Source organism: Erpetoichthys calabaricus, chromosome 1 (genome assembly GCF_900747795.2).
Source record: "Erpetoichthys calabaricus chromosome 1, fErpCal1.3, whole genome shotgun sequence".
NCBI lineage: Eukaryota > Metazoa > Chordata > Cladistia > Polypteriformes > Polypteridae > Erpetoichthys > Erpetoichthys calabaricus.
Window position 1 is genome coordinate 9,038,774 of NC_041394.2, and position 20,695 is coordinate 9,059,468.

Here is a 20,695-nt window from a genome sequence, read left to right on the forward strand (position 1 = left end):
AGACCTGGATGTCCACGGAAGACAACAGTGGTGGATGATCGCAGAATCATTTCCATGGTGAAGAGAAACCCCTTCACAACAGGCAACTGTGGAAGATGAATGTTCTCTTCATTCCCTTGTACTAATCCTTGTCTAAGGAGTTACGCAGAAGTAAGCTTTAAAAACATGCTTTGCTGAGCAAACAGAAAAATATTTGTCAAAAGGACTCGAGGTCTAGGCATTCCACACTGAGACTGCCTTATCACGTTTTCCCTTAGTTTACATCTGAACGCCATAACAAGGAGCCAAGGAATCAAGTTGCACAAGGGGCATTGAAGGGGCTCAAGGATTGTGTATAATAAAGTATAAATATTATACTTGAATATATGAATATTAAATCACGCATTCTAGGGGTATAAAAACTTTTCCCCACCCAAAAAACAGTTGTTCAGAAGAGCCCTGACGCTGTCAAGTAATATTGATTGCCTGTTTTTCTGAAACCTGCTCACTGTGATGATGAGAAAATAAAGCTGCTATATGACCACACCTGCTGTCTTGTCTAAGTGATCATCCACACAACCAAGTGAACAACACTCTCCAGGTGGTAGGCATATTGATATCCAAGTCTACCATAAAGAGAAGACTGCATGAAAGTAAATACAGAGGGTGCACTGCAAGGTGCAAGCCACTCATAAGCCTCAAGAATAGAAAGGCTAGATTAGACTTTGCTAAAGAACATCTAAAAAAGCCAGCATAGTTCTGGAAAAACATTCTTTGGACAGATGAAACCAAGATCAACCTCTACTAGAATGATGGCAAGATGTGACACAGGACAGAAGCAGCCGAATGAATTCTGAGGTGTTCAGAGACATACTGTCTGCTCAAATCCAGCTAAACACAGTCAAATTGATTCATGATACAAATGGACAATGACCCAAAACATACAGCCAAAGCAACCCAGGAGTTTATTAAAGCAAAGAAGTGGAAAATTCTTGAATGGCCCAGTCAGTCACCTGATCTTAACCCAACTGAGCAGCCATTTCACTTGTTGAAGACTAAACTTCAGACAGAAAGGCCCACAAACAAACAGCAACTGAAAGCCGCTGCAGTAAAGGCCTGGCAGAGCATTAAAAAGGAGGAAACCCAACATCTGGTGATGTCCAGGAGTTGTCAGGCTGTCATTGCCAGCAAAGGGTTTTCAACCAAGTATTAAAAATGAACATTTTATTTCCAGTTATTTCATTTGTCCAATTACTTTGAGCCCCTGAAAAGAAGGGATTGTGTTAAAAAAATGCTTTAGTTGCCTCACATTTTTATGCAACCGTTTTGTTCACCCCACTGAATTATTTATGGACCTAACTGTATAAAAGCCATATAACATTGACTCACTCATCACAAAATCTCCTGAACCACAAGGACTTGGGACTTGAAATTGGGAATGTAGGTTACCCTTGGCCCATAGGTGCTCACTAAGAAACAGTTTTAAAAATTTTGTGGTCCAAGCGCGAAATTTCTTATAGTTTCTTTAGACCCGTTTTTCTGTCTGTCCGCTTTTCACGAGAGAACTACTTAACGAATTTAGATCGGGTTTGTTTCTATAATTTTCTTTTGAGACTTTCTCATCGCGCTAAGTATCAAAGTTCGCTTGCGGTACCGGTATATTAGCACGAATCCGATAGAGCCCCAGAGGACCGAGGTGGGGGGGGCCTTACACCTTGGAGCGTAACCTTAACTCCACTTAGTTAGCGAACGAGAGAACTACTTAACGGATTTAGATCTGTTTTTTCTAGAATTTGCTTGAACATTCCGGTTGATTTTGCAACTTCTCCCATTGCGCTAAGAATCAGAGTTCGCTTGCAGGAGTGATATATTCACGCTAAATCCAAAACAGAGGCTGTGGGCCAAGGAGAAGGTGAAGAGTGACATCAGGAGTGGGGAGCCGAGCAGGGTCCTCCTCACTGCACTGTTTCACTAATATGTGGGCAGAGCCGCGGGGGATGGCTAGTAGAATATTAATCTCTTTCATAGTCATAGACAATGGTATAGTCTTTCCCCTTGTAAGTTTGCTATAACTAAGATACAGTGTGATAACTGAGTCAGTTGTTGTTTAGAATAGGTGGTCCCGGTGCACAGGGACTTTAACCCTTAACCTGCCACATACTTCGGGGTTAATGCAACCCTCAGACGCCAAACACTTTTTTGCTGCGCTTTTTAAGGAAACGTCACAATTCACCAAGAAAAAGTGAAATTTTAATGGAACACATTTTCATGCAAAGAGCATCACAATTACTGCAACTCTGATCATTTTACACACTGCCCATGAACTGTAAAAACAATAAAATAAACTATCCATCCATTCTCTTCTGCTTATCCGAGGTCGGGTCGCATGGGCAGCAGCAGAGATGCCCAGACTTCCCTCTCCCCGGCCACTTCTTCTAGTTCTTCCGGGAGAATCCCGAGGCGTTCCCAGGCCAGCCGGTAGACATAGTCCCTCCAGCGTGTCCTAGGTCTTCCCTGGGGCCTTCTCCCGGTTGGATGTGCCCAGAACACCTCACCAGGGAGGCGTCCAGGAGGCATCCTGATCAGATGCCCGAGCCACCTCATCTGACTCCTCTCGATGCGGAGGAGCAGCGGCTCTACTCTGAGTCCCACCCTATCTTTAAGGGATATCTTTAAGTTTAAAATAAACTACTGCAACAATATGTACAAGGTGCAACTGACGCCATTGATGAAATTCAGTAAATCACCGTGCCAACTGCACTTGAACTGGCTGCACGTGAGCACACAGAGACCAATGCTGACGCTGGCAGGCTAGTCTAGTGCAGCGGCTGAATCCCAGGGACAGTGATGCTGCAGTGCTGCAGGGGGTGCCAGTGGTCATGAGGTGACTGCTCAAAGAATGTACAGCACGGAGTGATCAGCTACGTCATGCTGGCAAATTGCGCTGGGAACTGACTTTAGCCGATTGCGGAGTTCAATGAATGTACGTCGCTGAATGTACGTCGCCGAATTTACTCGGCTCTGGCATGCTGGCAAATTGCGCTGGGAACCGACTTTAGCCGGTTGCAGAGTTCAATGAATATACGTCGCTGAATGTACGTCGCCGAATTTACTCGGCTCTGGCGTGCTGACAAATTGTACTGGAAACCGACTTTAGCCATTTGCAGCGTTCAACAAATGTATGTTGCCAAATATACTCAACTCTAGCATGCTGGCAGATTGCATTGGGAACCGACTATAGCCGGTTCCAGTGGTTTAAGGGTTAACACCCCATTTTCAACACAGAAATGGGATAGGCGAACAGTTTCCTGACCATTTTGAAATGGTTCAACAACGTTTAGAAGTGATTTTGTAACGATTAGAAATGTAACAAGATTTAAGCTTTGAACAGAACTTCTCTTAACAAAAAATTCAAAAAGTTCTTGTTTATTTCAATTTTCTCTTTTTTGGGTGAACTGTTTTTACTTTGAATTTTAACTAAAACCTTTAAGAAAACGAAGATATTTTGTCTGTGGAATCATTTGAACACATCAGGCTTTTGTTGAATCTGATTTACAAGCTGAAACTGCAGAACTTTGGTCATTTTGGATAAACGCAGCTACATCAGAGTTCACTAAGTCAAAGTCCGATTCGACAATAATACACAAAAAAAGAAATAACATACACAGAGTGTTTTGCTTTGCGCATTCGTTTTGCTCTCTTGCTGCCATTCTAGGCGTTCTTTCCTCTCCGCTACTCACACACACACAGGGATTTGACATCAAGTCAACAAGTCTAACAGGGTCTACCTATTAGGTAAAGGTGAGATTTATCGATGTTTACAGCTTTTATCGCCATCTGTCCCTGAATGCCGATTTTACATCCGTCCTCAACCCCACGCATTGACAAAAGTCGACATCCAAACATTCGCCCTAAAAGGTTTAAAAGATGCAACTGTGCTTGTGGTTGCTCTGCCAGTCAGCAAACATCCGCCATGCCTTCACAGTTGTGAGAAGCAGATCATAGACATGTTATGGAGTACCTGTGAAATGATACAAAGAGTATGTGACACGTGTTTTGTCCTAATTAGGTTTATGCAATTTTGCTTCTCCTTTCGGGGATCGAACCTTAGACGTCAGTGCCTGAGGTGAAGTCTCAGATGTTGCGCCATGGTAGCTGGTTTGCTTGCTTAAGATGATGTAGATCGAAGTATTATACCCTGTGAGGGACGGCCGGTAGCTTAACCCAGCCGGGATGTCCAAAGGATGGATACTTTTGGACACTCCCTCCCCCAAAACGCTAGATGGCAGCTTCCCTGGAATGTGGTGGTGCCCCAGATTCCCGCAGGGCATCCTGGGACTTGGAGTTTGGTTGAGTGCCGTAGGTGCCACCAGGGGGGAGCTGAAAAGGAACAGGAGGACTCATGTCTTATTCATAGCCCGGAAGTACTCCCAGGTCATGTGGACGGAAGCTCCAAAGTACTTCTGGGCTGAAGAAAAAAGCTGGTTCTTCAACAGACCCGGAAGTGTTAGCAAGTCACATGGTCGGAAGGACAGAAGCACTTCCAGGTCAAGAACTGCTGGAGACCCAGTAATCGAGCCAGAGTTGGGAGGAGGTAGACAACGCTTGCTGGGAGGTGTGGAGGAGAACAGATATTATATTTGTGCTTAATTTATCATTCATTTACCTGTGTTATTGTGGTTGTGGTGCTTAGGCACTGTTACTAAGAACATAAGGAATTAAAATACTTCTTGGTACTTTTACTCAATGTCCAGAGCATCGTTCTGTTGGGGTTAACAGAACAACAGCGACCCCTAGCGTTTACAATCCATAAGTCTGAATCACAGTCTGATTATTTGGGTGGTCACCTACCGGGTATCGCTTATGTGGTTGTGGTTGGTTGCATCGTCCCACAAGGGAAAGCAGAGGTGCGTACATATGATGAGCCCCAATTAGGGTGATAGATGTCTCTTTGTATTATTTGACGGGTACTCCATCACATGCCTATGATTTGCTTCTCACAACTGAGAGGACGTGGTGGATGTTTGCCGACTGGCCGACCAACAATTTATGCTGAATGACATATATAGGTTTTGGAACAACATGTGCTGCCATCCAGACAACTTCTTTGTCAGGGAAGGCCTTGCTTGTTTCAGGAAGACCAAGCTAATCTGCAACTGTATTACACCAGCATGGCTCCTTAGTAAAATAGTCCAGGAGCTAATCTGGCCTGCCTGCAGTCCACACCTCTCACCTAATGAAAACATTTGGTGCATTATCAAATGAAAAATATGACAGAGGAGACCATGACGCAGAGATGCCACATGCACTTCAGAAGCAATCATCCACCTGAAGCTAAGCACGTTTGGGCCCAGCCAGTACTTGTGTGGGAGAATATGCTTAGGAAAAGTTTGGGTGGCTGCTGGAAGATTCCTGGGCATCCTTTGTAAAAAGTAGGGTGCATCCCGATGTCCTGGATAAATTGCCCTCCGTGGCCTGGTCCTTCTGGCCCTCTAATCATCCCATCTTTAACTCTTTTAGGGCGGATGTCGACTTTTGTCGACAGGAGGGGTTGAAGGCTAATGTCGACAAAAGTCGACATCCAGGGATAGGGGGCGACAATCAGCTGTTAATGGCGACAAATCTCACTGTCACGTCACAGGCATTCCCTCTGTGCTTGGAGGAATGCTAGACTTGTTGACTCGGAAACTAAACCTTGCATGTGCATGAGTTGCGAAATATAAACAATGGCAAGATGGCACCGACATGTGAAAAGGCAGCGAAGCAAGTGCAGAAAAGAAAACACTCGGCAGACGATGTTTTGCGCATTATCGCGGAGTCGGACTCTTGATTTTTCAGAATCGGATTTTATTGGCAGTGATCAGGAGATCGAGCAAGAGAGTGAGAAGCCGGCATCAGCTGATCAGACACCAGCCGATGCCGCGCCAGCGGATCTGCTGCCAGTTGCGTGCCTTCGCGCAGCCGATGCATCTACGGCAAGGTTCGCATGGGATAAATACACAGACATTGATCCGTTGAGAGCCGATCTGGCTACCGGAGTTTACAAGACGGCATGGCTTGCTGTTGGACACGACAGATCACCAGCTGCTGTACTTCAGGCTGCTCTCTCCTGATGCTGCTTTTCAGCTACTGTCAGACGAGACAAACAGGTAGGCAGAGATTTTTTTTGAATCGCGGGCTGCGTTTGCATCGCATTCTCGTTTTTCAAAGTGGAAACCCACAACGAAAGATGAGATGAAGCGCTCTGTGGCATTACAAATAGGAATGGGACAGAACTGGTGATATAACTTCAGGGAGCATTGGTCCAAACGTGTTTTGTCCCCTGGTGGCTTAGGTACGTGCTGCTGCAAAGTTTTATTCACTTCTGTAATAAACAGAAGCAAATCCCATGGGGTGAGCCAGGCTATAATGCCATACATAAAGTTCATAAAGTTTCAGAAGATGAAAAGAGGTGACAATACGGTTTTCATGCAGGCAGAAAACTTGGTGGCAGTGGCATGGCACGATGGCAAATGGCTGACTTGTCTCTCTACAGTACACACTAACAATATATGTGAGAAAGTGCAGCAACAGACAATTGAAAAATAGGCACCAAAGCAACACATATTGTAAGGAGTGCAATGTGGCAATGACTGAAATTGGCTGCTTTGAGCGAGATCAGACTTTGCTGTGTAAAATGTATGTGATATGTATGTGAAATCATAGAGTATGCAGGCTCATACAACATGCAAGACAGTAACATTTGTCTAAAGTAAATATTTTTGTTGATTTGATATGTTAAACAATTGCTTTGTGTTCTTTTTTAAAAAATGTTAGTTTTTGGAAAAATATTCAGCCCTGGGAGAAAAGAAACAAAAAAAAAAATTAGCCGTAAAAGAGTTAATTGGCTTCTCTCTCACCACTTCACCACTTAATGGTTAAAATGTGTTGAGCATGCTTGCACAAATATGGCGGCCATCACATCATCTAGTTGGGTGCTGCACATAAGTGGTGGTTGAAGTGGCTCCCCATTCACAATGTAAAGCACTTTGAATCGTGAGAAAAGTGCTATATAAATGTAAAGATTATTATTATTATTATTATTATTATTATTATTATTATTATTATCATCATCATTCTACATAAGGCAAGAATAGGACAAAATTTCACTACAGCAATTAAACTCTTCAGTCCATGAATGTTCAAGGAGTGCTGTTAAAAGAAGAGGTGATGTAACACAATGGTAAACAGGGACCTCGTCCAAACCTTTTTCAAAATGCAACACTGGCACCAAATTCAAAATGAGCCGGTATTTTTCAAAACACAATAAAATTTTTGACTTTCAACATTGTCTTTGTGCTATTTTCAATTAAACACAGGGTTTACATGATTTGCAAATCATCGCATTCTTTTTTAATATACATTTCACACCAGTTTTTCGGGTAACTAGGCTGAAGTTTAGAAGAGGTTATTCTGTACTGAGGGAATAAAAGAATAAATGTTTTGAAATGGCTTCTCTGCTTGCCTTGAACTCTTACTAATAAACCAGCTGGGTATACAGCTAACAGAAAGAAGGGAGAGGATTTTAAACATAGACAGCAGACTCCAGTTCATCCACAAGTGTGTACTGACTCTCAAGAGACAGTCAAACAAAAAATGAAAAATGAACAGGAGAACTGTAGTCAGTAAACAGAAAAAGGCTAAACTTGGGAGTCAGTGCAAAAACAAAACAAGAAAATATCGGATCAGAAAAGAGAAAGAGCAGAGATTACATAATGAAGACGAGCAAAAGTGAAACAAGGGTTTAAAATTAGATGTAAAAAGCCACATTTCCCCTTGGATATCTATCTATCTATCTTTAACAGGCCCTGCCTTTTGACAGTGCCCCATCCTTTACAAGGAAAAACTCACAAAAAAAAAAACCATAAATGGAAGAAACCTTGGTAAAGGCAGTTCAAAGAGAAACCCCTTTCCACGTAGGTTGGGCGTGTAGTGAGTGTCAAAAAAAGGGGTCAATACAATACACAGAACAGAAAACAAGTAATCCCCAACACAATACAATAGTGCAATAGAAATATTACAAGTACAGAGCAGAATTCAACAGTAGATGATATCCCATAATAGGATTTGGATTTGTTCAGAGTCCTGGATACCTCGGCCATCAACCTGCCTGTGTGCGGTTTGCAGTGTGATGTTGAGATCTGGGATCTTATATTTTTAATTTTCTCATTAAAGACGTTCATAAAGTCTGTACTGCTAATGTCTGTTGGTATTTTGCACTGTAGATCTGAATTCCCATTTGTTAATTTAGCAACTGTTCTAAACAGTACCTGGGGATTTTTATTATTGTTATCTGTTATTGTAGAATAGTATTCTGAGTGAGCTTTAAAGAGAGCTTTTTTATATTTTTTAACACTATCTGTCCATGCAATTTGAAAGACCTGCAGTTTTGTTGTTCTCCATCTGCGCTCCAGTTTTCGACACTCTAATTTAAGAGCTCTAGTGTTTTCATTAAAGAGTTTCTATGCGCTCTGATCACTTTTGTTTTAAGGGGAGCCACTGCGTCCAGATCACCCCTCAATTTCACATTATATTAGCTGATCTAAATTGTTTTCAATGTTTACATTCAATGTTAACTGATCTAAATGGTTTTCCACAGTTATACTTGACTTACTTAAAGTATCTATAAGTTATGAAGCAGAATTACAGTCTAGATAGATAGATAGATAGATAGATAGATAGATAGATAGATAGATAGATAGATAGATAGATAGATAGATAGATAGATAGATAGATAGATAGATAGATAGATAGATAGATAGATAGATAGATAGATAGATAGATAGATAGATAGATAGATAGATACTTTATTAATCCAAAGGGGAAATTCACATACTCCAGCAGCACCTTACTGATACAAAAAAAAAATTAAATTAAAGATTAATAATAATGTAGGTAAAAACAGACAATAACTTTATATAATGTTAATGTTCAAACCCCCAACCCCCCGGGTGGAATTGAAGAGTCTCATAGTGTGGTGGAGGAACGATCTCCTCAGTCTGTCAGTGGAGCAGGACGGTGACAGCAGTCTGTCGCTGAAGCTGCTCCTCTGTCTGGAGATGATCCTGTTTAGTGGATGCAGTGGATTCTCTATAATTGATAGGAGCCTGCTGAGTGCCCATTGCTCTCCCACAGATGTCAAACTGTCTAGCTCCATTCCAACAATAGAGCCTGCCTTCCTCACCAGTTTGTCCAGGCATGAGGCGTCTTTCTTCTTAATGCTGCTTCCCCAGCACAACTACGGGGAGAAGAGGGCGCTCGCCACAACCGTCTGATAGAACATCTGCAGCATCTTATTGCAGATGTTGAAGGACGCCAGCCTTCTAAGGAAGTATAACCGGCTGTCTAGATGTCGCACTGTCTTTGTTTTAATTTGTGAGTGTATTAGTAAGGGCAGAACCAAATGAAACGTAATTAAGTAATGATCTGAAATAACATTTAATGGATTAATATTTAAATTTTGAATTTCAACTTTGTAAGTTATAATTAAATCTAATGTGTGGTTATCATTATGAGTTGAACCTTTGACAATCTGACAAAATCCTACTGAATTTAACAAATAAGTAAAACATTTGCTAAAAGTGTCAGTGTCCTCATCAATATGTTCATTCAAATCCCCCATTGATACTATGTGATAATTTATAGTCAAATCAGATAGAAGGTTGCTAAATTCAGTCATGAACAATGAATATGGCCCTGGTGGTCTGTAGAGTAGCACTACAATTGTGTTGGAATCTGTTTTAACATTTAAAATGAAAGCCTCAAAGGATGTGAAGTCACCTACATTTTTAGAAGTGATTTGCATTTTGTTATAATGAATTAATCCAAGGCCTCCTCCTCGACTGGAATCTCTAGAAAGAATCTCAGGAAAGTCAAACTACCTAACTGGCAAGCTTCACTGACAAATGGTTTTTAGGGGGCAGGTGTGAAAATAAGCCATTAACTGGGGTGATGTGTCACACCAGAATTCTACTGGTCTAAAGTTGGCTGTTTGGTTTTGAGCCATTCTCTACCCCAACACCCTATTGGCCGTAGGATTTGAACAGAGAATGTATAAATTTGGTTGCTTTACTCCTCTCTTCCTTTCTCACACCATTACCATAAAAAGTAAAAAAAACACTGAAGAGCACAGCTTAGCAGCCATATTGAGACAGGCATGCGGCCTGTCCTGTTGAAACAAATTTAGAACAGTGAAAATCTAAGTGCCACTACACCCCTATCCATATTACTAACCGAGAATGCTAAACCGGATGATGGACGCAGGCACATCCGGCAATGGGCCGTAGCTGCAAAAAGACGTACTGCGCAGGCGCGAAAAGAGTCCGCGAGAGTCGGTGCCTGCAATGGGCCGTAGCTGCAAAAAGACGTACTGCGCAGGCGCAAAAAGAGTCCGCGAGAGTCGGCTGAGGAGCCGAGAAAGGCAGACAAAAGAGGGCGAGAGAGGCGGACAAGACCACAGAAAAAAGGAGTGAGCATAGGAAAAATTGAGAAACGAGGCGCAAAGAGCACCGAAAAAAGGAAAAGGCACATAAAAAAGTATTCAAACGCAAGTAAAGCACCAAACACATTGCACACGAAACTAGACCCAAAAAAAAAAAAAGAGGCTCGCGCACAACAGCAAGGCACCCCCCCCCCCTACAGGCACCGGACGGGACACACACCAAGAGGGGGATTCAACAAGCCCATGGAACACAAAAAAAAGAACACAAAACCACCCCACAGACCCTACAAGCAAGGGACGGGACACACACAAAGAGGGGGATTCAACAAGACACAGGAACACAAAAAGAAAGAAGACGCTCGCGCAACAACAATCCTCAAACCCCCCCCCCCACATCCATAAGAAGTCACACCCAAAGCCACATATTCTAAAGTGAACGTCAGCACCTTCACACTAGACAGCATAGGTGTCAGCATTGGTGGATCTCCTTACAATAAAGCACTATTAACCGTTCAACTGCAGAAAAGGAAACATATTGAAACAAGTCATGAATACACGGTCACGGGTACAAAACGAAAAGGAAAGGATAACAGGAACAAACACACGAACACGAAAGAAACAACAAAATAGACGGCTATGCAGCATAGGTGGATCTCATTACCATAAGGCACTATTAACCGTTCAACCGCAGAAAAGTCTCCATATTAACAGTGAGTGCAATACTTCTTATTACTTATCCATATTTCTAAAAGAAAAAATGTCTCGACTCCAAAAACGCAAAGCTCAACTACAGCTTCTAACTAACGATGTACCTAAAAGTAAAAACTTTATGAACTGCGTTAGATCCTACAATAGTTCATTTGCTTTTAGTAAATATCAGGCCACCAAAAGGCAATGGCCCATACTGCTTTCCCATATGTGCACAAATACTGCATCGCATTGGAACAGTGCACCCTGAAACAAATCAACAACGCAAATATGCACAAATCTACATCCTGGATCCACATGACGCAAACTATCAATCAAAGTGCTGCATCGCAACAGGCACGGATTCAAAACGAAACACCTCCCGTCTCAGACATACGTTAACGGCAAGGAAGGCTACAACGGGCTTCTCACACAGCACAGGCAAATCGATTACAGCTCCAAAACAACACGTCCCAAATACTACACATGCAACAACGCGCCTCTCAAACGGCACAAGCAAAACATACCCCGGAAAAATTCATTCCGATTAATGAATGTCATTTGCAATCATTGTCATTCAGTTCACTTCCCTGAAGAAACAACTGGCAATACAAGTAATACATTTACACGTTGTTGTCAAAAGGGTCAAATTAGACTGCCTCCTTTACATTCATATACTGAATATCTACAGAAGCTTATAACTGACGATGTACCTAAAAGTGAAATCTTTATCAACTGCATTAGATCCTACAAATCGGTATCCACTATGAACATTAACGGTGGCACTGCACGTGACATCCGTCTTGAAAAAATGTTGTTTATTGATGAATGTTCAATGGCATGAAGTCACTTACTCAACACCATTCATAAACTTCTACAAACGTTTATGAATAATAATATTCCATTTGGAGGAAAGGTACTTTTATTAGGAGGAGATTTTAGACAGTGATTAGCTATTCTTCCAGATGCCATGCACTCAGCTATTGTTCAGTGCACCTTAAAATACGCAGACAATTGGCATTGCTTTCAAAAGATACAGTTAGTAAAAAAGATGCGATGTCCAGAACCAGATCATAACAATTGCTTATTACAACTGAGAGATGGTACACTCACCAATACAGATGGACTTCAGCCACATATTATTACAATTCCTCAAGCCTTAATCTGCGACGACTTAATTACAGAGACATTTGAAACAGCAATCTCATTAGACCAAATGCCCCTTTTAACACAACGCACTATATTACGTCCAAAAAATATTAATGTGGAAAACATAAATACCCAAGTCATTCCATTACTTCCTGGAGAGACACAACTCTTTCTAAGCTCTGACAAACTTGACTCTGATCACAACAATAACCATCTTAAATGACCTTACAAGTTCTGAGCTGGAATTACCTTTAACACTTAAACGGCGTGTACAAAGAAATTTTCAAATAAACCTTTACACTGTGCCACACACTTTATTGTTTGCTTTCTATTTGCATCATCTACACCTTCACACTATTCTATATCTCATTCATACATCATGCTCTTTCTCATTCCCAACACCAGGGGTTGGCGAGCGAAGCGAGCAGGGGGCGGAGACCCCTAGTAATCACAGAATTGAATAGATAATGTTAGGCAATATCAGATGCTTGTGGTCACAAGGAGGCAACACATGAGGAGAGGAGGTGGGACAGAGTTCAGACCGTTACCTGACAAGTGGAAGCTCATTGAGTTCACAACTTCACATACATGATATTGTTTTCAGGACACATGGTAGCACAGTGGGTTCACTTTCTTCACTGTTTGGAGTTTGCATGTTCCTCCTTTGGACCCGTGGGCATCTTCCGAGTGCTCTGGTTTCCTCCCACGGTCCAAAGACATGCTGGTTAGGTGAACTGTCTGTGCTAAATTGGCCATGGTGGGTGTGTGGCGTGTGTTCACCTTGCGATGTACTGGAACATTCTACAGCGACTACTCTTTCCTTGCACCATAGGCTTTCTGGGATAGGCGCCTGCTTCTCTATGGTCCTGCTCAGGATTTAAAACACAGAAAATGGATGGATGGGTGTATAGTTTTTTCAAGCCAGCACATCTTAACTAGGATTGCTCACATAGATGTGATTTTTTTTTGTTTTTTTGTTAGAGTGTGAACGAAGCCACATTTTTTTTTCCTCACTATTTCCTGAGTGAAACGCTAAAGACGGCTTCAAAGAAGGAAATATGAAATGTCATTCTGTTTGGCTTAACTCTGACATTTAGGCACAAATCTGCCAGGTCTTGTTTCTCAGCAGACACTTTTTCTTGCCTGCACCCGAGGTCTGTGGAACAAGCCTTCTGTAAAGCAATTATTTATAACAGAAATGTCAATGAACACATTATCTTTCTCATTAGAGCAATGGATGTTGGTTTTAATGTGAGCTAACAATATGTTGGAATAAATTAAACAATTTGTTAGACGTCACTTCCATCTTCGTTGTTTTTCTGACACTTGGATTAAGAAAACAAATGTCATACTTCAGCGGGTGAAATGTGCTTGGCTAAATGTAAGCTGAAAATGCTGTTAAGGGATGAACGCAGACACAAGTTTAATGATACTTAATAAAAGTTAGCACTGAGGTGGTGAAGATTAATTTGCACTGTGGATTTAATTTTTAACAGTTACGTTTAATAATTGATTATAGACTAGAACAAGTGCTAATTAGGGCCTTAGTAGATTAAGATTTTAGCTCTGTGAAGCAAATACTTTAACTAAACAAAATGATAGATAGATAGATAGATAGATAGATAGATAGATAGATAGATAGATAGATAGATAGATAGATAGATAGATAGATAGATAGATAGATAGATAGATAGATAGATAGATAGATAGATAGATAGATAGATAGATAGATAGATAGTGTGCCCCTTCACTATATATTCAAGGGGAGCATCCCTGGATGGTGCAGTACTTGTCCCTGGACACTGGATGGGCGCCCCCCTGTGTTTAAGTGGTGCCACAGCCTCCCACAGGGCTCCATGCAAGATGGAGTTCTCCACAGCCCTGTTGGGATCTGGGGATCCGCCAGGGGGCACTGCATGGGCTCCACCCGGGAGTGCAACCGGAAACAGGTGATCAAGCTCCTGGAGCACTTCTGGGTGGGCCGTAAAAGGAGCCAGCAACCATCACTCAACAGCCAGAGTCGGGAGGAGGAGGACAAAGCTTGTGGAGAAGTAATGGTGGAAGAGAGAGAGAGAGGAGTGTTTTGGTGTGTTAGTTTGTGCTTGGGAGTGTTGTGGCTGGGGGTCACGGGGAAGACGAGCCCTCCAGCTGAAAAAATTTAATGTTTATTTATTTTTATACGTGCCTCCCGTGTCCAGTCTGTGTCGGGTCGGGTGCAATATAGTGCCTTTGTTACAGTAGATAGATAGATAGATAGATAGATAGATAGATAGATAGATAGATAGATAGATAGATAGATAGATAGATAGATAGATAGATAGATAGATAGATAGATAGATAGATAGATAGATAGATAGATAGATATGAAAGACACTATATAATAGACAGACAGACAGACAGATAGATAGATATGTAAGGAACTATATAACAAGATAGATGTGAAAGACACTATTTAATAAAGTACCCCTCTTGAGGAGACAATCGTTGAAATGAAACAATGAAGTGCTCATGAAAGTGGATCTCCAACACAATAAATGTGTTACCTTCTTTGGCAGTCTTTTACTGTTTTTGAATTTCATTTTCTGACTAATTCCATCTTTTCATGTTCAATGCCTTTAGAAAGAATTCAGACCCCCTTCACTTTTTTCATGTTTTAACAGGCCATAGCCTTATGCTAAAATCATTTCAATTCAGTTTGTCTCTCATCAAGCAACACTCGATAACTCAGAATGACAAAATAAATGCAGGATCTTGCAAATGTATTTAAAGTATCCCATTGTGGCAAATATTAAGTCCCTTTACTCAGTACTTGGTTCAAGTCCCTTTGGCAGCAATTACATCATGGAGGCTTCTCGTGTTTGACACAAGATTTGCACACCCAGATTTGGGAATTATTCTGCCATTCTTCTCTGTAGATCCTCTCCTTCTCTATGTGGTTGGATGGAGACCATAAGTGGACAGATATTTTCAGTTCTCTTCAGAGATGTTTGGTTGGATTCAAGTATATGCTGTGTTGTATTGTCTTTGCTTTGTGCTTAAGTCCCTATTGAGGTGAACTGCCTCCATCATTTTGGTATATTTTAACCCAGTTGAGCATTTGAAAGAGACTATATTAAGATAAATAGATAGATAGATATATAGATATGAAAGGCACTATATGATAGATAGATAGATAGATAGATAGATAGATAGATAGATAGACAGACAGACAGACAGACAGACAGACAGACAGACAGACAGACAGACAGACAGACAGACAGATAGATAGATAGATAGATAGATAGATAGATAGATAGATAGATAGATAGATAGATAGATAGATAGATAGATAGATAGATAGATAGATAGATAGATAGATCAATCGTGTGGACACCAGAGGTCATACAGCACCCCAAACCCCTGGCACAACAGACACAGAGCCCAAGTCCAGTACACAACACACATTTATTATCTGCGGGGAGGCGCTTTTCCCTCACTCCCCACAGCAGAACAGTACCATAAGCACCAACTACACAAATCACAGTCCTTCTTTCTTCCTTTTTCTCTCTTCTGTCTCTCCTCTACCTTGACACACTCCTGCTGAATAATTATATTGCTGAAAGTCCTTAGTGTTGGTGTGTCACAGAGAGGATGTGCAGCACTGTTTATAATGGCTCTCAATTTTGTTTTAATTCCCTCCTCCTCTGCTACCTCCAGGATATCCAGAGTGTGTCCCATAACAGAGTTTTCCCTTTTAATTGCATTGTTGACTCAGAGGTCTTCTCTTGAAGTGATGTTACCAGCCTAGCACACCACCCTGGCCATCACAGAGATACAGAAGATGTGAAAGATGTCACTTCCCACATTAAAGGAGTGCAGTCAAACATTTTAGAACACCTAAAAGTTTCCAGGTTTTCTTCAAATGTAATCAGTTGAAATGTAATAAATGACCCAAAAATGGTAAAAAGATACAGAGAAGTTTAAATTTAAAGTTTAGCTTAGCAAACACTGAATGAAAGAAATTTCAGAAGATTACAAATGGGCCTTCTTCAGAGAACAACTAATAGGTTACAACCTACAGATGCTCTGTAGCAATTAAAGTAAATGAAGCCTTGAAAGTTGAAGCAAACAATTTGTACAGATGTCCCAACTTCTGGAGAGTTGGAGCCAACCTTGCACTAAATTCCAAGAAAGCAAAGGAACTGATTCTGGATTTCAGAAGACTGAACTACAGTGGTAAACCATCCCATAAGCATTAACGGCGAGAGGGTAAATACACTCCAGAGGTACAGATTCTTGGGAGTTCACATCAGCCAGGACCTGTCATGGACAACAAACACGACAGCAATGGCCAGGAAAGGTCTTCACAGGCTTCGCTTTCTGAGGAGCCTGAAGAAAACACAAGTCCCACAACAGCTGCTGCTTAACTTCTACAGGTGCACCATAGAGTCTGTCATCACCTACTACATTACAGCGTGGTACTCTGGCTGCACCTCTGAGAACAGGAAGACCCTCCAGCATATCATCGAAATGGCTCAGAGAATTACTGCCACTTAGCTACTTCATCTTCTACTGAAGCAGAAAAGCAAAGAACATTTGTAAAGATCCAACACAACTCAGCCATAGCATTTTTACTCTTCTGCCCTCTGGCAGGTGCTTCAGAGCTCTGTATGACTGCACAACCAGGCTGAAGAGCAGCTTTTATCAAAAAGAATTAGACTATTACTGCCCCTTCCTATAACAGAGACCACCACTGATTGAATGAAACGTCTGCATCAATCATGCATAGTCACACACTTATACTTGACCCATGTGGAACTGAAGGCCATTACACTGACTGTATTCTTCACTGTGACTTCCTTTACTTGTGATTTCATTTATTATTTATCTCTTTATGCTTACACGTTTATCTTTACTTTGACTGTGAATATTTGGAACTGTTAATAGTAACCGTGCTTCTCAAAGTTTAATGTTTACTCAATTAGTTGTCTGCTATTATATTCTTTTATCGAAGGCGTCTCTTGGTTTGCTCCAAATGATATCTCATTATATTGTACAGTGACAATAGGTAGCTTGCATCTTGCATCCAGTGCGGCAGGGGGTGAGTTATGAGGAAAGATTAAAAGAGCTGAGCCTTTTCAGTTTGAGCAAAAGAAAATTAAGAGTTGTGACAGAGGCTTTGTCCACCTCTTGAACCCTCAGGTACCACTCTGAACACCAGGTAAAAGTATAAATATTCTTTATTTTATAAGAATATTGTGCACAAAGCACTCTCCACACCCTATTCATATAAATCAAGCTCTCCAACAAACCAATCCTCCTCGCCCAGACACTTTGCCACCCTTCCACCCAGCTCAGCTCAGTGTACTGGGCTTCCCAGAGTCCTTTTATACACCCTGACCCGGAGGTGTTCCCATTCAACAGTCCACAGTTCCTTTTCCCTTCCGGGTCAGGGTAAACAGTCCTTTTCTTCAACCCGGGAGCAAGTCGTTTCTTCCTGTCACGTGACCGTGACGTACTCCCGGGTTATAGGGCACATGCGAGCCTACGAGCCCCCCTACAGCGATGCCTGGTGGCCCCCAAGGTATCCAGCAGGGCTGTGTATAAAAACTACATAGTCCATGAGGCCCTGCTGGAACTCGGGGCATGTCAACGCTGCTGGGAGAGCTCCTTCTGGCGGCCTGGGGGTGAGGGCGGAGAAAGAAGCCGGCAATCCACCACAATTCCCCACCCCCTTAGCGAAGCCAACTGGGGCGAAGCTACCAGCCCCGCGAGGGACGTCCTCCTCCAGGAGAATGCATCATCCGGACCTTGGCTACGTTGTCTAGATCCCCCGGCGAACCTTGGGGGAACGGTGTATCTTCTCTCCCACCGCTCCCCTGTCCTCCGGGGACAACTTCGCCACACGTGGCCCGGTTGCCGACAGTTGTAACACCGCCGACGTCCTCCTGGTGGCCTCTCTTCCCGAGACCTGAAACATCTCGGGAATTCAGTCAGCTCCACCTTCTCCTCCGCCAAGGAGGGGTTAACGGCCGCTTTGCTGCTCTCTGCCCTTTTCTTTATTTTGTTAGGAGACCCTTGTTTTAATTCGGGGATCTCCTGCTTTCTCTGGGGCTTGTGCACAGCGTGAGGCTCTCTATGGAAAAGAGAGAGCCTCTTTGCTGTTTGCATGCCTGTTGTCCTGTGTATTATTGGAGGCGGCGTCATTAGTACCACATCGCTCCGGGTAACAGCACTATTCAGCCGCCCCGGTTCGATTGGCACTTCCTCCGCCCCTCCAGTAACCAACGGCAACCCCTTTTTCACGCGGGTCGGGTTCTTAAGGTCTGCATTGGTCCAGAGCGGCGTCTGATACCGCCGCTCCGGTTCTATCGGACAATTGCCCAACCACTCCGTCATTGTGCCACACTCCAATGTCGGGTTCACAGCGCTTTGGTAACCGCTACTTTTTAAATGCGGTGCCGGTTCACACTGTGTCCCCTTATTATATACGGTACAGAGGGCACCTACCTGCACCGCCACATTAATCGAGGCCGGGGCTTCACGGCCTAACCGCCGAAGGTACTCCTGCAGTCCCTTCAACGGTGCTTCCGCTGTAGCTCCCAGCTCCTCCACACGCTTCCTCAACTCTTGTAATCCCTGGAAGAAAGCATTTAGGGGCTCGAGATATTTGTCGAGCTCCCATAAGTTTATAAAGTTATTTGTCTCGGCTGGCGGCAAGGCTACTTCCTTGTTATGATCACCTGCCGACCGGGAACCAATGAGCACGTCCGCTCCTGGCATGTGCTCTGCTAGGCTTCGGGAAGGCTCCTGGGGATTTGAGTCCCGCATTTTAGACAGCCTGGGCACTGCTACCGGCCGCGAGCCAATGGGCACGTCCGTTGTCGGCACGTGCTCAGTGTCACGCAAAGACTCTTGGGAGTTGGAGTCTTCTGAGGGACGGGTGGCTGCAACAAGCCGACTGAGGTCTGCCTTTTTTCCATTAACGGCAGATCCTTCAGTCACATCCAGCCCCTCTTTCTCTTTATATAAAGTTGGCGCTGCTTCGCTCGCCGCCCCCTTCCCCTTCAGGGACCGCAGACGCGTTGGGGAATTATTTACCTCACTGACGGCTCTAAACTGACCTTCTTCCTGGTCGCTGTCGCGCGAGGTCACGTGGACATCGTCCTCGAATGGGCTTGTAGATGGACGACTCCTAGCCTGGCCTGCCTTCTGGGTAACGTGGCCATCTTGCCAAGGTATGAGGAAGGCATCTGACGCACTGTCTGCTTTATGGAGGCATGCCTCTGTAAAACATGAGTAAAAAGTACCCGAAACTTTGGGCGTTTTTCCAGTACATACCTCCAACCGCGGTAGCGATGTCTCTAATCCGTGTAGGGATTTCGGTGCGGCCGACGGCTGACAGCAAACCCTGCTGTTGCGCCCTTCGGGCTTGTTCAGCCTTTATCGGCTATCGGTCCTCCTCACACCCAGTCAGGTAAGTCCAGGTTAATTCGCCGTCCGTCATGGTCTTCACCCAGTCGGGACTGCCCTTCTTTTTTCCAGATTTCTTTCCCATTATGGTCTGCTGTAAAGGACAGTTCACAGCTGCAGCACTCTTGGTCGCGGGTGGGATTTTCACCTCCGCGGTTTCAAGAGGGACCTTCTTAGGGTTCTGTCCACAGTAAAATTTATTTAAATCCAGGTCCTCTGCCAAACCCGACGGCCAGAGAATCCTGCCGAGACTACGCCAACTGTGACAGATAGAGGCTTTGTCCACCTCTTGAACCCTCAGGTACCACTCTGAACACCAGGTAAAAGTATAAATATTCTTTATTTTATAAGAATATTGTGCACAAAGCACTCTCCACACCCTATTCATATAAATCAAACTCTCCAACAAACCAATCCTCCTCGCCCAGACACTTTGCCACCCTACCTCCCAGCTCAGCTTAGTGTACTGGGCTTCCCAGAGTCCTTTTATACACCCTGACCCGGAGGTGTTCCCGTTCAACAGTCCACAGTTCCTTTTCCCTTCCGGGTCAGGGTAAACAGTCCTTTTCTTCAACCCGGGAGCACGTCGTTTCTTCCTGTCACGTGACCGTGACATACTCCCGGGTTATAGGGCACATGCGAGCCTACGAGCCCCCCTACAGCGACGCCTGGTGGCCCCCAAGGTATCCAGCAGGGCTGTGTATAAAAACTACATAGTCCATGAGGCCCTGCTGGAACTCGGGGCATGTCCACGCTGCTGGGAGAGCTCCTCCTGGCGGCCTGGGGGTGAGGGCCGGAGAAAGAAGCCGGCAATCCACCACAGAGGAGACCAGACTCTTCTTCTTTTGGCTGCTCCTGTTAGGGGTTGCCACAGTGGATCATCTTTTTCCATATTTTCCTGTCCTCGTCATCTTGTTCTGTTACACCCATCACCTGTATGTCCTTTCT